This window comes from Sus scrofa, chromosome 4 (genome assembly GCF_054392235.1).
Source record: "Sus scrofa isolate SSC_HxYL_T2T_F1_AM1 chromosome 4, Sscrofa_HxYL_maternal_Yorkshire_Landrace_v2.0, whole genome shotgun sequence".
In the NCBI taxonomy this organism is placed as follows: Eukaryota; Metazoa; Chordata; class Mammalia; order Artiodactyla; family Suidae; genus Sus; species Sus scrofa.
Genome location: NC_139386.1, coordinates 128,752,872 through 128,770,029, shown reverse-complemented (window position 1 = coordinate 128,770,029; position 17,158 = coordinate 128,752,872). Strand labels below are relative to the sequence as shown.

The window sequence follows — 17,158 nt, the reverse complement described above, 5'->3', positions numbered from 1 at the left end:
AATAAAGCTATCTTTTTCTCATTTTTTACAAAAATAGCTATAGTGGAAGCCCACCAAGAACTAATTTACACCATTACTCTACCATAATTGACAGGAAAATTCTTCATGTGTTCTGTGTCCATATCCCCAAAGCCCTGCTTTGAAAGGATGCTGCAATTTCTAGCTTTGCTTTAATTGGCGACTGATTAATAAAATCCTTTAGAAATTAAAACTCTATTTAAAAATTCAGCAACCGATGGCAATAATGAAGGCATTAAGCTGTTGCCCACTGAACTCTTGATTGACAATCTCAAAACAACCGTCATAACTAAGGCGGAAGCATTCGGGAGTGCAACCGAAAAAAATCAAGACGGAAGAAAACAAAATCTCCAAAACTATCTTAGCCGTAATTATTAAAACAGGTACTAACTTGTATTTTGCTGAAGTCCTGAAACTGCCTTCAGGGGCAGGCGAGCAAACAGTACATTAAGAAACAAAAAAAAAAAAAAAGAAGAAGAAGAAGAAGAAGCAGCAGAAACAGCAGCAGCTATGATAATAGCACTAGTTTGTCTGTCCTGAGCCTGGGAGAGCAATGCCTTCCTGTACTATATTCCCTAACATTGACTTCTCAGCCATCTGTTTCCCTGGACTCTCCACAGCCTGTGAAACCAACACGATCCTGGTAACAGGATCCCTGCTGACTTATAGCTCTTCAGCTTCCTGCCCTGTTTCTGTAAGAGATTTATTTAGCCTTGCATACAAGGGTGCACTCGCATATTCGAGGGAAGAGTGAGCACCAGGCCCTAGAGCAGGGGCCATAAAGGGTCACCCCAGACGAGGCCAGCATGGTCTGGCCTTGCTTTCCAGGCCTTGGGGCTGAGAGCCAAGCATTCCTGGTGGATCTCTTCCATGGCTCTTGAAAGCAGCCCCTTACGGAGCACTGTGCTAAAGGCTTAATATTTGTCATCATATTATCTCATTAGTTTAACCTCCCAGCTACCTAATGAAAGGTTTTGTCGTCATGGTTTTCTCACGGTACAAATGAGGAAATAAGTCGGAAGAAAGGTTAAGTGAGTTGGCCTTTCACGTGGCTCAGAATCAGCAGAGGTGGAACTTGAACTCAGGCCGACTCTAAAGCCTATGCCCTTAGCCATTAGGGTCTTCAGGCATTCCTTGGTCCCTTCCTCCTTTCTGGCAGGATGCCCATTTTTCACTTCCCTCCTATTTCTCCTCCTTGTCTTTGGGTTGCTTCACAGTTCAAGATGAACATCTATCCATAAGTTCTCTGTTACATTTTCATCCTGGCTTTCAAAGCCCACCCCACGTTGACTCTACTCCACCCTTCGGCTCCATCCTCCACCACTCCCAAGTCCAGGTACTGTTCTGTAGCTAATAATCAGCTCTGTGTACCCTCCCTCCACGTCCCAGTCCAGCACCTCTGCAGCACTTTGCTTCACCGCACTTTCTGCTTGAGCAGGTCTCCTGTCCCAGCCTCCTGCTGTGTCTTAACCTCCTGGTTCACCTACACAGCTCTCCCACTCTGCCAGGACCAGTGAAGGCTTGCTCCCTGCACCAAGCTTCCCCATCCACCCCAAGTCTCAGAGACCCCTCCCTCCTTTAGGGTGAAGCACTTGTTCTTTGGGCCCCTGCTTTGCCCGATAACCACGTGCCACTTTATGATACGCTCAATACTACTGACCTCACTATTTAATTTTTCATGTGCTATTGCTTTGTCTCCGCAATAGCATATAAATTCCTTGTGCACCTTTCCAGGGCACCCCCCACTCTGTTACTGAGGCCCGGCAGCTTTTAACTAGTATAATATTGGACATAGGTTGCTTCCTACTCTTGGCTCTTTTCTGGTCATTAACTACTTCCTGCTGCTGGATGCAAGTATCTTTTCACCCACCACAGATGCCGTGACTTCACTAGGTCTTTTGAGAGTCGACCCCAAACCCAGAACAGACACACACACAGAGAGCTGAAGAAGACACTCAAGTTCTCAGAATTCAGCAAGGCCTCAGTCTCTGCAGAAACCAGTAAGTGGCCTGACAGCCTGACTGAAGCTTCATTTGCCTCCTGGAGAGTTTTCCTCCAGGGCTGAAGGGTTTGGACTGGGGGATTCTGTCCCCTCCCTGAAGCCTCCCCCAGATCTTCTTGTATCAGAATCTCTTGATGTCAGAGAGGAGAGGTGGGGTCTCCCACAGCCTCCTCCCACCTCACCTAGGAGATGAGCAGGAAGGGCAGGGCCAGGAAATAGCTCTGTGAAATCCTGGGGGTGGGGGGCAGCAGGTGCCTTGACTTCCTCTTGACAGACAATTCTCAAGATGCAGAGTCAGAGCGGTGATAAAGGAGGCTGGAAAACACCTGTTAGAGTTCCCGCTGTGGCCCAGGGGGGTAAGGATCCAGCGCTGCTGCAGCTGTGGTTCAGATTTGATCCCTGGCCCAAGGACTTCCATATGGTGTGGGGCGGCAAGAAAACAAAATAAAACAAACCCACCTGCACTACCCACCACGCTGTCTGCCTGCACTAAGGCCCACCTGGAAGATTCCAGGCCTACCTCTCACAGTGTAGAGTCTGGGTGGTGAAATGTTAGGGGCTTTTGCAGCATGATCAAGTATCTCAGAATCACCTTTCACCCAACTGTCAGATGGCCAGACTCTCCATGAGGGACCTGATAATAATCATCACCAAATGACAAGAATGAGCATTTACCGAGCACTTCTGATGCGCTGGTTATCACGCTAAGCACATTACACACCTGGTAATCTTTACAACAACCCAAAGACGTACTATTACTAGACCCATTTTCCCCATTATCACGCCCCCTTATAGAAGAATCCATCAGACTCCGAGAGTTTAAATATTGTGCCCGCTCTCAGAGCCTGGCTCTATCACTATAACTGAGCCACTTGCAAGGCAGCAGCTTCTAATTCACCCTGGAGGCGGGGGCTAAGGAAGGCTGGGAATCTGCGCTCAAGGGGAGAGGTGATGGAGGAAGAGTGGTCTGGAGGAAAAGGCAGGAATGTGGGCAAGAGCACTGAGGCCTTAGAGAAGGATGAGGTTCAGGCCATGGTGATGCTCTGATGTGGCTGCGATAGACTTGCAGCCTCCTTGGTTCCCAGTCCCCGCCCGCGCAGCAGCGCACTGAAGTGAGGGGTGTGTTACAGACAAGTTTATTAAAGCAAAAAGTACATTTCCAGAGAGAGGAGGGGAGAGAGGGAGAGAACCCTCCCATGAGTAAGGTGCACTCCCCACCCCCACGTTACAACTGGTTTTTTAGAGCCCCATGCTGCAGATCTGCGTGGGGATCTGATTCTTCCCGCCCCTGCCCCCCGTGTATGCATAAGGGCTGAGTGTTGGTTGGTCGCTGTATGGGGCATCTTTGAGCTGATTGGTCACAGGCAGGATGCCTTATTTGCATGGCGAACAAGTTATATAGAAGCTGGGTGAGGCGTGGGCGTATTCCTTCCCTCATAGGGAGTAGGAAGAAGCAGGTCAGGTTGCTCAGCGTGGGAGAAGGGGCGTTACGATGAGAGGGTGGGGCGATGATAAAGGGTCTGGGAAACCTTGTTTCGCCAGAGGTCTTGGGTGTAATCTTCTTGGAGGGGACTTGAAACCTGTAACAGCAGGAGAAAGGGACGGGGGCTGGGGGGGGGGGGGCGGTGTTGACAAAGATGAGTCCAGAAGAGCCGGTAGGGACCCACTCATGAAGGCTTTTGATGCCTGCTGCCCAGTTTTCTCCTGAAAGTGGGAGGAAGTGCTCTGGGACAGACACCTGGTCAGGCCCACCCGCCAGTCAGCCACCGCTGGCTGGGCCTCCCTGACAAACAGGACACCCCGTTGATCGGGACACCTAACCCCCACGTGGCCCTGGGCTTTTCAGAGGCCCCTCCGGAGGAGGATCCGCTCAGTCGAGGCCCTGAGTCCTGGGGGCGTGTGCTGGGGACCCCCAGAAGCTCTCCTCCCCGGGGGCAGACGCGGGAAGAGGGCTCAGGGCGATGCTCTCTGGCTGTGGATGAGATTGGTGTCCGTGTTGGGGGACCACACACCCGGAACCGGCAGCGACCCCCGCCCCCCTCCCGCCGGCCCAGGCGTTAGAGTCACCGCCTCTCCCCGCTTTGCTCTCGGCCAACTGCTGGCCGGCTCCTCCCTTCTCTGTGGCCCCTGTCCCTCCCACTCCCTCTCCTGCTTTATTCCTCCCACGCTTCCTGTCACACTAATCTCTTTGTCCCTTCTCCCCATTCCTTAGACGACATTTTTGTGTGTGTGTGCCCCGTCAGCCCCCAAAGCTGCCTGCCAGGGCCTCTCCCCTCATTTCTTCTGTCCCATCAAAAATGGCACTTAATCCGTTTTGATGGGGCACTTGGTTCTGCGTGCCCAGGGGCCCGGGGCACTCCTGCTCCAGGGATGACGCTGCCTCCTGAGGAAGGGGCTCCGGGAAGAGCGGCTTTGTCGGCTTGGCTGCGAGCTACATGCCTGGGTTTTGTTCCAAACCACACCCTTGGCTCCCAGGTAAGCCACCGAAACACAAAACCACGGACTGAGATACTTCGGTGGGCTCAGTCAACCCTGGGATGGCTTCTCTGGATGACACTGGTAGGTGACATTATCTCAACACCCAAGGCCAAGTTAAGGGAGCCGGTACCCACGAAACCCCACTCAATAATACAACATAAAATATTTGAGCATCACACCTAGGTCCCCAAGTCAACCTCAGAGCCACAGGCTCATTTCCAGGACTGTCACCTCTGCGCCTCCACGGTAGCTGGCAGTGGCCCGGGCACACGTCCGCCTGGTGTGCACCCACCCTGGGCAGCCCTGCCTTCAGAACCCAGCCCACCCCGGTCCGCTTGCTCTTGGCAGTGTCCTCTGCAGATTCTCCCTCCCCTCAAGGGAGGGGGTGCATTTTGCAAGTTTAAGCTCCTGTCCCAGAGAAAAAAGCAACCAAGGCATTTGAGGTAAAGGTCTCTTCAGAGAGAAACCAGCGGTCACCCTGGCAGGCAAAGCAGACCAGGCTCCTTGCCTCTCGCAGGCTCTGCGCGCCCCTCCAGCACAGGCTCCGGATGCCCCCTTGCTCCAGCCTGAGCTCAGGGCCAAAGCTTTGGAGCCTATTCTGCTCCCTTTGCCCATTTCTGTGCTGGCAGCTCTGCTCACCTGGCCCAAGTCTGTGCCTGCCTGGGGATCCGGCCAGAGCAGGATCCTGTGGCCCTGTGCCCACAGGCCAGGCCTCCTCTGTGCCCCTGACCACAGTTCCAGCCCAGCGGAGCTGTTGCTGGATTCTGGCTGGATGCGTTTTTCAAAGCTCTCAAAGAGAATGAGAATTCCCTCTCCAACTTTCGATGCATAAAAGGAGCTCAGTAAATATGAGTTGAATTTGGTGAAGGAAGATGGGGGGGTTCTACTCTCTGGAAGGCCCTGCCTTGCTAAGGACTCCAGAACTGCGGATTCTGGAAGCTCCTAAGCAAGGTGTCTGGGTGGGGAGAGGCAGAGCAGTGGGGAGGCGCTGGCCGCTGCCCGAGGGGAGGCAGGCCCCGGCTGGGACCCCGCAGCCCCTCCTGTCCGCCCACGGCTCCCGGGCTCTGGGCAGTCAGGGGCTCAGTGCTGCCTCACCCCGGCCAATTCTTCTGCCTGGCAGCTCTTTCCTCTCCTCCTCACCTGTCTCCTCCTGCTCCTTGGAGCCCAGGTGAAATTCCCCGCAAGGCCGGCCCACCCGTCCCCTCCGCTCCCCGCAGTCAGGGCTCTTTCCTCTCCACCAGCCTCTGTCACGTTCCTGGGGTAGCTCTTGACGGCGCGCGGTTGTCTGCATGTCTGTCCTTGTCACAGCTGCATCCACGCATGTGTTCACACGTGCGGCATCGCAGAGGCCCCCGTGGGCCAGTGGGGACAGAGAGCAAGCAGCTCCCCTGTGGGGAGGAGGCGGGGTGGAAGGTCTCCCTAAAGATGGACATTGGAGCTGAAAGCTGCAAGCGAGGAAGGCATGGTGGGCGGGGGGGGTGTGTGGGGGGTGTGGGCATGTGTGTATGAGTGTGTGTGAATGTGTTACAGTGTGCATGAGTGTATGTGAATTGTGTGATGTGTGAGTGTATGTGAATGTTTGTGACAGTGTATGGGGTGTATGAGTGTGTGCCGGTATGTCAGTGTGTGTGATTGAGTGTGTATGTGCATGAGTGCATGTCAATGTGTGTGACTGAGTGTATATGAGTGTGTGTATGTGTGTGACTGAGTGTATATGAGTATGTGTTTGTGAACGTGTGTGAGTGGGTGTATATGAGGGTGTGTGATGAGTGTATATGAGTGGGGGGGGCAGGCTGAGCACATGCATGTGCAAAATCCCCACAGGGAAAGAGCCATGTTTCAGGCCAGGGGAACCCAAGCAGAGCCCTGACCCCGGTGGAGAGAAACAGCTGGAGAGTCAGGTGGGGCAAGACGGTGGAACACCGGGAGGTGGCGGTCAAGGCCAGCCCTGGAAAGTGAGGAGCTGTGACTTTGTTGATGTTTTCGGGGAGGGGGGGCCCACAGAATCACAGGTGCTCAAGAAGTGTTTCTCAAACACTTTGGCTAGAGAGTCAGAATCTAACTGGGACGTGGGGATCTGACAGGTGAAACCAAACCACATCTCAAGGCCAGCTGTGCCACCGCAAGGGCCGCTTCGGCCTTCGCCAGGAGCCGGGAAGCACCACATCCATCTGACCAGCACAAGGACGGGTCTGTCGTGAGCCCACATGGCACGGCTTGAGTTGTTTGCATTTAACAAGACAAGGGTGCCGTTTGTCCAAAGCAGCTCCTCTCTGGAGCCCATGGAGGGAATGGAAGTGCCATCCGCCAGGCTGGGACTTCACCCACCAGGGGGGTCTGGCAGGCAGAGACCGCTCATGAGAGAAGGGCTTTCTCTGCTTTCTTCTGCCTGCAATCTTGTGGACTCCGGAAGGGCCACCAGTTTGGCGGGAGGGAGGACTCCAGGGATCGTGTGGTCAGCTTCGGTTCAGAGGACACTGAAGCCAGAGAGGTCGAGCGTCGCAACCTAAGTTAGTGGCAGGAGGAAGCTAGGTCTCAGCTCACCTGATGCTACATCCTGTCCTTCGGGGAAGAAAGGAGGAAGAGAGAGAAGGGAAGGAGAGAACCACATCAGGGCTGTCCCGCGAGAACCAAGCAAAAGCACGTCAGGTGCGACTGGGAGCTCTACGCCTTGTAACACACTCAGAACCTGAGTTCAGGCCCCACATTGAAAGGCACCTTTCTCAGCTACGGCTCAGCCTCTGGGAGGAGAGTTTCCACCTCGTAGATGTAAGATGCCACTGGTGCACTTGGGACCCCACATCATCCTACTTTAGGGTGTTTTGTCTCTAAACAGCAGCTAAAAGCTGGAATCCGGGATGAAAGAGCCAAAGTTCACCTGAGCTCCTACACTTGAATAATCTCCCAATACCTCTTCTCACCTTCTTTCTTGTAATTAAGCTCCTGGGTTTTAGCTGGCATAGGGCTGCCTAGAATAAAGATTATATTTCCTGGATCCTTGTGGCTAAGAGTTGCCTCTGCACCCAGAGGACACTGGGCAATGTCTGGGGATGTTTTGTTTGTCAAACTTGAGAAGGAGGAAGTTACACTGGCATCTGGGGGTAGAGGCAAGGGATGCTGCTTAACACCCTCAAGGCACAGGACCGCCCCCTCTAACAGAGAATTGTCTGACCCCAAAAGAATGAGAAATCCCTGCCTTCCAGGGAGGAGGTGCACTTGTGTTCCTTCTCCCTCTAGACCACTGACTGGAGCGTGGACGTAAAGGCTGGCATCCAAGCTGCCATCTTTGTCCATGAGGTTGAAGCCACATGTCGAGGACAGTGAAGTAGTAAGATAGAAGCAGTCCAGACCCCTGCTGATCCTGAAATTTCCATTTCAGATATGGATGGTGCACTTGCACACTTGTTACTAAAACAGAAAGAAGTTCTAGTTCACTGAAGTCTCTGCTGTTTCAGCCTTTCTGTCACCTCCAGCTGAACTTCACTGAGAAACCTTCCCCCTCTTGCTCCTTTTCCAACCTCCTCGACTTCACAGGGCCTCTGCCCATCCAGCCCTTGCTCCTGGTCCTTCCTCCCTCTGTATCCCTTTGTGGCTCCCACCCAGGTTTCACCAGATTTACTCAAGAACTATATCCATTCTCACTGAGATCTACTTTGAATTCTGATAACTGCTCCATCCATCCTGCTGCAGCTCTGAAACTATCAGGTCTCACTCCTTTCCGATTCCCAGCCAGTCAGGCTCTAACCAGTCCTATAACTACTATCGATTGGGTTCTAAACATTTGTTTGTCACGGAGGTTGCAAGGTGATAGCACACTCTCCCAGACTAGGTTCTGTCAGTAATGACTTGTACAGTGTGGGTGCCAGCACTGCAGAGCAGAGGCGTGACCAATGGTAATGAACCTTGGCCCTCAACGGAGACCCTACCAGCTGGGTGTTTTTTGGTTGTTTGTTTTGTTTTGTTTTGTTTTGTTTTTTGTCTTTTTGCCTTTTCTAGGGCTGCTCTTGCGGCATATGGAGGTTCCCAGGCTAGGGGTCTAATTGGAGCTGTAGCCACCGGCTACGCCAGAGCCACAGCAACGCGGGATCTGAGCGGAGTCTGCAACCTACACCACGGCTCACAGCAACGTCAGATCCTTAACCAGCTGGGTGTTTTTGTTTATACCCATAGCCATGTTGTATCTAAAGAATCCATCCATCCATCCATCCATCCATCCATCCATCCATCCATCAGTTCATTCAACACCTACATGACTCATGTTCAAGGCTTTAGCATGGAATCTACTGTGATGATACCCTGGAGGTCTTTCCACTTATCATTGTTATTTATCACAGGCTGAAAAATGGCAAACCCTTGGCCATCAAGAAGGATCACTCAGAGAAACAGACTGGAAGGGCCAGTCCTCTCTTTCCTTCTTTATGCCTCCCCATTGCTAGGGTTGGAGAACTTGAAGTCAACTAGCCTTTCCTTTCTGGGGTTTTAAGTCTGCTACTGGAGAGCTGAGATAAAAGTCAGGGTGCCCCCACTGTTAGACACATGAGATCAACAGATACACAATCATATTGCCGGGGATCCCAAAGTAAACCCTTTGAATTCAAGGGCAGAGATTCCTGAACAAGGAAGGCGACTGCAGCCGCATATTTGACAGTGCTTGAGCCTGTCTACCTGACGTCTTGAGGATACAACAAAATGCACAGAAGGGATGCTTCCAAGGGGAGAGAGGACAAGGAAAAACGAATAGCAACACAAGGAGCTTCCCAGTGTCCTTCAGATGGACTGGGATACATTCCGAGTCTAGTCCCAAATGTCCCAGTCATGACTATAAGCGTAGTGGGAGGATGGAAGCTTCCAATTCAAAGCGATTTAGTGTGAGAAGAACAACTGAATCACTATGTTCCCTTTCAGAATTTTTGTTACTTGGCATGGAGGAGGAAGCTTATGGGTGCCATGTCAAGAGGGGGCCCGAACCAACATAGATGGTACGGAAGCCAGCTCCCAGGTGGACCTCGAGAGTCCCACCTCCTGTTACTCACACCCCGTGTAGCCCCTCCCACAATGTATTAGAGTCCATCTGTGTGACCAATGGAACACAGAAGTCATGGTATGTGACTTCTGAAGCTAGGTCACAAAGCCACACAGCTTCCGCCCCCTCTCCCTCTCCCTCTCTCTCATTGTTCACTCTTCAGTTTGCAGCCGTGCAGAGAGGTCCGTGGCCAGGCCCTGAGCCCCCCTGCTGACAGCCACATGAGTCATCTGGGAAGCAGACCCTCCTGCCCCAGCCAACCCTCAGGTAATCACAGCCCCCAACAGCCTCAAGACAGACCGTGAGTAAGCCACTCAGCGAAGTGGCTCCCTGACCCACAGAACTGTGAGTTAATACACTTTTCCTGTTTTGAGCTGCTAAGGTCTGGGATAATGCAACACAGGCTGGAGGTAACAAAACTATCACCCCCTTACTGTCAGTCAGTGTGTGGCAACCACTCAGTTAATCCTCAAGACAATCTGTGAGCCAGAAATGATTGTCTCCATCTCAGAGGTGTGAGAATAGGTTCAGAGAGGTTAAGAAATTTCCCAGGGTCATATGACCACCCCCAAGTCCCCTGAAACCCCGCTGCCCCATGCAGTCTCCCTGAGACTGTCTCCCCCTCCCACAGACCTACAGAGATGACAGGGTGGGGGGCCTCAGGTTCAGTGATGAGATTATCTGATCATAGGATGGGGAGGAGATGAGGCTTTGCAAACTTCCATTGCCTGCAAAAATCTCATGCTTACCTTGTGAAGCAGCTTCAAGCACTTGGTAGAGACCAGTGAGACAGCGCACCCTAAAATGATGGCCAAAAAAACCAAAGAACTAAAAACTGGATGGTGTTTCTGGTTAGTCAGAAAGCTGATGACAAATAACAAGACCTCCACTGGGACAAAGGATCATCCCTGTCGTCTGTGGGGCGGTGACACAGACTCGCCACGGAGAAACAGAGGAACCCTGAACGCCTGGACACCTCCGGCTGGAGGGTTTTCTTTATCAGTCACCTTGGGAGCCCAGGGGGGATCATCACCTCACTGTGGCCCTGAGTCTATCATCCCAGAAGGAGGAAGACAGCTGCAGTGATGCCTCTGCCTGTTCTGGAATGGACTCTGCTGAGGTTCTGCTGGGCATCACTAGTGATAGAACTTTCCTTCCCCACTCCCCACACAGTGGGAAATAAGAGGGCACAGCTTCCTCTGAGGTCATGTTTTGGAGCCAACAAATCAGATTGAGTCTGAGCTTTTTTAAGGGGTCTTACCTTTAGCATGTGGAAATTCCCAGGCTAGGGGTCAAATTGGAGATGCAGCTGCCTGCCTCCACCACAACCAGAGCAACGCAGGATGTTTAACCCACTGAGTGAGACCACGGATGGAACCCACATCCTCATGGATACCAGTCAGGTTCTTATCCCACTGAACCACAACAGGAACTCTGAGTCTGAGATTTTTGATGGGATTGAGATCTGCTTATCAAGGGCTTGAATTTATGCTAATAACAGAAGCCTTCCCCCCCCCCCCCATGAATGAGAGTTTGAATACCAAGCCCTAAACTTCCCAAACTTTTAATGCAAATGAGTCACCTGGGGATCCTATTGAAAAGCTGATTCAGATTCAATGGGGTGGGGGTGTGGAGGGGGGCCTGAAATCTCGCATTTCTCTAACAGGGGTGTGGGGGGGAGGTGATGCCGAGACTCCTGGGCCAGGTCAGCATTTTAGCAGGAAGGGCTGAAAGCACTTGTTCTCCAGTTTGGCTGCTTATGAAAGTCACCTGGGGAGGGAGTTAAAAAAAACACTGACGCCAGGGCCCCACCCCCAGAAAGTCTGCTTTAATTGGTCTCAAGTGCACCCTGGGCATCAGGAATCTAGGGTGTAAGGTCATCTGCAGATTTTTTCAGCAGAAACTCTGCAGGCCAGAGGGAGTGGCTTGATTTACTTAAAGTGATGAAAGGAAAAAACCTCCAACCAAGATTACTTTACCCAACAACACTTTCATTCAGATTTGAAGGAGAAATCAAAAGCTTTACAGACAAACAAAAGCTAAGAGAATTTAGCACCACTAAACCAGCTTAACAACAAATACTAAAGGAGCTTCTCCAGGCAGAAAAGAGGCCACAACTAGAAACAAAAATATTACAAATGACAAGGCTCACCAGTAAAGGCATATATACAGTAAAGGTAGGAAATCATCCATGCACAAATATGCTACCAAAATCAGAAATCATGAGAAGAGGAAGGTACAAATGCAGGACACTGGAGATGCACTTGCAATTAAGAGACCAACAACTTAGAACAATCTCGTATATATTTAGACTCCTATATCAAAACTTCAGGGTAACTGCAAGCCAAAAATCCACAATAGATACACAAATAAGAAAAATCAACTCAAATACAACACTAAAGATAGTCATCAAATATCAAGAGGAGAGAACAAGAGAAGGGAAGAAAAAAGACCAACAAAAGCAAATCCAAAACAGTTAATAAAATGGCAATAAAAACATACATATCAATAATTACCTTAAATGTAAATGGACTAAAATGCCACAACCAAAAAGCACAGACTGGCTGCATGGATACAAAATCAAGACCCATATATATGCTGCCTTCAAGAGACCCACTTCACTTCTAGGGACACATACAAATTGAAAGTGAGAGGATGGAAGAAAATATTCCATGCAAACAGGAATCAAAAGAAAGCTGGAGTAGCAATACTCATATCAGACAAAGTAGACCTTAAAATAAAGAATATTTCAAGAGACAAAGAAGGACATTGCATAATGATCAAAGGATCAAAGAAGTATAACAACTGTAAATATATATGCACCTAACATAGGATCACCTCAGTATATAAGGCAACTGCTAACAACCTTAAAAGGAGAAATAGACAATAACACAATAATAGTGGGGGACTTTAACACCCCACTTACAGCAATGGACAGATCATCCAGACAGAAAATCAGCAAGGAAACACAGGCCCTAAATGAAGCATTAGACCAGATGGACTTAATAGATATGTATAGAACATTCCATCCCAAGGCAGCAGAGTACACATTCTTCTCAAGTGCACATGGAACATTCGCTAGGATTGATCACATTCTGGGCCACAAATCAAGCCTCAGTAACTTTAAGAAAATTGAAATCATATCAAGCATCTTTTCTGACCACAACACTACACAACTGGAAATCAACAAGAAAATAACTGCAAAAAAAACCACAAACACATGGAGACTAAACAACATGCTACTAAACAACCAATGGATTGCTGAAGTAATCTAGGGTGTGGCAGAGCTGGAGGACACTGGTCTGAGAACCAGTTGCTTGCAGGATCCCTCCAGACCCCTTTCCTGAGAGAAGAGCTGCAGTGCAGGGTAACTGGGAACCTGGGGACACGTGTCTGGATGCATCCTGCTGCTCTCTCTGTGGTCTGCCATTCCATCTGGGGACAGGGCAACAACTCTGCTCCCTTCAAGGGTGCACAGTGGACAAAGAACATGCACATATATGTGGAGAATTCAGATGAGGGCCTGGCGTGCTGCACTATCACTTCATGATCACTTTCAACTGCTAAAGACTTTCAAGACCCACTCCCACAAGCAGGGTCACTGAAAGCAGAACTAGGACACTGAAGATCCACTTCAGCTTCCACGAGGTCACTTGGCCCATGTTTCTGGAGTGCCCACCATGTACAGGGCACCATGCTAAGCCTTGCAGAGAATTCCCTACAATTAGAAAGCAAGGATGTTTAGCTTTTATGAGCTTACAGTTTAAAAAGAAGACAGGCTAGGAACATGGTCCCCTAGCTTCCTGACTGACTACAGGACTCATCCGTTTGCTCAACTAGAATTTTTTTTTTTTTTTTTTTTTTTTTTGGCCATGTCCATGGCATGTTAAAGTTCCTGTGCCAGGGATAGAACCCACGCCACAGCAGCTACCCGAGCCACAGTGGTGACAATGCCAGATCCTTAACCTGCTGAGCCATGAAGGAATTCCTCCCCAGCCAATATTTGAAGGAGCTTGCTGTGAGCTAGCCACAAGAAGGCAAGCTTCCTCCCCCTGCAAGATGCTTACCATCTTGGAGAGGAGACAGAAAACCAAGCAGAAAATTCTATGGCTCCCAAAGTGCTTTGGGAACCCAGAAGTGAAACCCCTCCCCAGGAGCAGACCAGGCTGAAGAAGAGTGTCTGGGAAAGTTCTTGGAGGAGGTAACATGGGCTGATCAATTTCAGGTCCCAGAGATCTCTGGTGGCTCAGCAGGTTGAGGATCCAGTGTTGTCACTGCTGTGGCACAGGTTTGATCCCTGGCGCAGAAACTTGGTATGCTGTGGGCGCAGCCAAAAGAATAAATACATAATTGCTGCAGGATCTTTGGCGCACTGACTTTCTCAGCTGTATCTCCTGACAAGTCAAGCTCACTTCCTGGCCCCATTCACACTCTCTGGTCCACTTGGCTCCAGATTGCAACGTACATGGGAACAAAGAAAGCACTTGTCTTCCTCATCACGGTGTCCCCAGAGCCCAGTGGAAAGCCCAGCATTTAGTGGTACTCAATGCTTAAATGAATAAATGTGGTTTTGCCGGTTCAAAGTCTGTGCAGCTCTGAAGATCTGGGTCTGGCTTGGTCTTTGTCTAACCACCTCCACCACAGGCAGTGACTGCCACCTGCAGGGCAGTCCTACATCCTTCCCGAGCTCTTACAGGCTTGGGAGCCTGGGCAGTGGCCCTCGTGAACCAGCCACGAGGTCTGGAACCACTGGTGCTGCCCGTCTCAGACGCAGTGTACCTGCTTTTGCCTCGGCTTTGGGACTGGACCCCCTCTCCGAAGACCAGCCCTCCTGGTCCCAAGACTCTCAAATCCTTCCCTTCGGGAGCTGGAGCACGTTCCATTTATCCTCAGCTGGGATATCCTCTTGTGAATGGGCTGATGGCACAGAACCAGGGAACTGATCCAAGCTGGATGTTGTCGCCAGCGTCCCAAGCTGCAGTGACCTCCTCCACCAGCACCTGCTGCCGTCAAGGCCAAGTGAGCTTGACCCACTTAGGCACCACACACTGCTCAGCCTCTACCACTTTCCCAGCTTCGTCCTGTCTTTTTCCTCCACGCCCGGTCTGTCTGCTAACCTCTGCCCGGAATTCCTTGCATGCAGGTTGGCTCTGTGTTAGGCGACCCATTCCCAGGGTAGCCTTCCTCCCTCCTCCAGCCTCTCAGCATGTAATCTCTCTCTTTTCCTGAAGTCCCAAAGCACGGCACTGACCTCACGTGGAGGCCTTTTTACCTTGCATTGTAGTTGTTTGTGTACCTGTCATCATTTCTAGCAGGCAGTAAGGCAGGCACATGTCCTTTTTTTTTTTTTTTTCTTTTCTTTTTTTTTTTTTTGTATGTCAACCAGACCCTCAACCACTACTTGTTGAAGAGATGGAGTCATAAGACAACACTGAGCACAAATAGAATGGGATGCAGTGGTTTCCCCACCCCTCGAGCCCCATTCCGTTCAGCCTGGTATCATCCCCTAATTGAATCATTCTCCCGCACAGCCATTCTCATGCCAAAAGGAACCACAGCTCCGCATTGCCTAGTGCATGCAATCCACATCCCTCATCCTGAATCAAGCGTGTCCCCGGTCCCTTTGCTACGTGTGGCCTCAATCCTACTTGCCCGACCCCCTGACCCTGCAACCTCTCACCCCAGCTGTCCTCTCTGAGGACCCATCTGCCCTCTTTTCTAGGTTAATATCTACATTGCTTCATCCTGGCATTTTTTCTTTTTCTTCGCCTGTTCCCACCTCACTTCCTGGTATAATGAGGTTATTGGCCTCGCTGAAACTCAGCATTGATTTTTAGGATGAAAAAGGCCATCGTTTCAATGCTGTGAGCAGATTTCATCTGGCAAGAGAAGAGTCTTTGTGAGTCCTTTGGGAATGGATTGTTTTTCCCTTGTTTTGGGAAACCCTTGTGGTTGAACACATAAAATAAGAATCCACCCAAGATGTGAACACAGGAGTCCGACTCCACAGCCCGTGCTCCAAAACTCTACTCTCAGAATCCTTGTTTTTTAAAAAATCTCACCCTTTAAATTGTCCTTTTTTTTAATAATTAGTATAGCACATGCTTATTACTTGGGAGTGTGAACTCAAAAACATTTTCCTGGTATGGATGGACGCCCAGTCGCATTTTGCCACTTTTTCATATGCCATCTTGCATTGTTTTGCTTATTGCTTCATATTTAAAGGTTGTATTTCTCCAAAGGAATTTGAAGTGTCCTTGAAGGTAGGGATTTACTTTTTTTGTCTATTTAGGGCTGCACCTGCGGCATATAGAGGTTCCCAGGCTAAGGGTTGAATTGGAGCTGTAGTTGCCGGCCTACACCACAGCCACAGCAATGGGGATCAGAGCGTGTGGAATCCTTAACCCACTGAGCAAGGCTAGGGGTCAAACCCGAGTCCTCACGGATACTAGTCGGGTTCGTTAACTGCTGCGCCACGACGGGAACTCCGGGGTTGTGTCTTACACGTCCACTTTATCTCCCACAGTAGAGGCCCAACTGGATCCTCTCTAAATACTCATTGAACTGAATTAAACTGGTACCCAAATGACCTTCTCTCTCTGGAGCAAAGCAAAGCTAGTGAAAAATATAGAGAGAAATATAGATTTCTAGAGCTTCTGGGGAAGGCTGAAGCTGCTTCCCAGCACAGCAAATAGAACACAGTAACTAAAACTAATCCCTCTGTACAAACACGAAGTGTTATTAAAGACTCCCAGAGCATGGATAAATCATACATGTTGTATAACAGATTTGAACTTTAAAACAGAAAATGAAGTGCTTAATTTAGAATTTTGCTGTCCTGGGAACTGAAGTTGCAGCTGGGCGTGGATCAGCAGGCTCGCAGGTGTTATAGTCCGTGCTTTGGCTCCCACTGTCGGCAGAAAAGAAGAGGGTTTTTTTGTTGTTGTTGGGTTTTACTTGCAAGAATTCTTGGTTCAGGTTGTATGACCGCTGCTGTTCATTGCATGGACTGCCTGAGAAAATTCAGCTCTTAGATTTGGGAAAGGGGAAGACAAAAAACTACTGGAGCTTTCTCCTTGGATGCCAACTAAACACACACTTTCATTCCTTTTACAGGCTAACAGTGCTGCCTCTAAAGCCAGACTCACTACAAACCATTTACTGTCAGAGAACAGAGCTTCCCCAGGCCTTAATTGCAGGTATGAAAAGTACACCTCTCTTGCTCACAGAGTTGGTCCCACAAGCCTCGTTTTGCCACACTGCCTGCTAACCCTGTATCTTGGTAATGTTTTCCATGACACCGACAAGGGGTTTTGGTCTCAATCAGTGAAAGGCATCAAATATCTAAAAATTCTTTATGATTCATTAAGTGGAGTTAAAGACACACGCATCTTTCCTTAGCACGTGGTTTCTAGTCCCTCTTCCCGGGACTTTTATATATGAGTTTAAATGGCCACTTAATCACGTCTGTGACACATCATTGACACATGGCCCCAGCGCCCCAGCAGAATTCATGAGCATGGTATTCCAAGGAGGCACCGTGCATCTCTCATCCCCTGTTGAGCCATGTGCAATTCCAAGGACCAGTGAAGACTCTGAGATGCCACCAGCGCCTGGCACATTGCAGATTTCAGTAA

The 17,158-nt window shown here is 50.0% G+C and overlaps 1 protein-coding gene and 1 long non-coding RNA gene across 4 annotated transcripts in view; one reads left to right on the top strand and one right to left on the bottom strand.

Annotated features, from left to right (window-relative positions):
- The window catches only part of BCAR3 (BCAR3 adaptor protein, NSP family member), a 246,554-nt gene that overhangs the window by 227,722 nt on the left and 1,674 nt on the right, over window positions 1-17,158 (bottom strand). The gene's annotated exons all lie outside the window — the stretch shown is intronic.
- Window positions 4,224-16,721, top strand: LOC146404253 (uncharacterized). The gene is made up of 3 exons (XR_014844771.1): window positions 4,224-4,495; window positions 9,685-9,788; window positions 16,638-16,721. It is a non-coding gene; the product is annotated as an uncharacterized LOC146404253 (long non-coding RNA).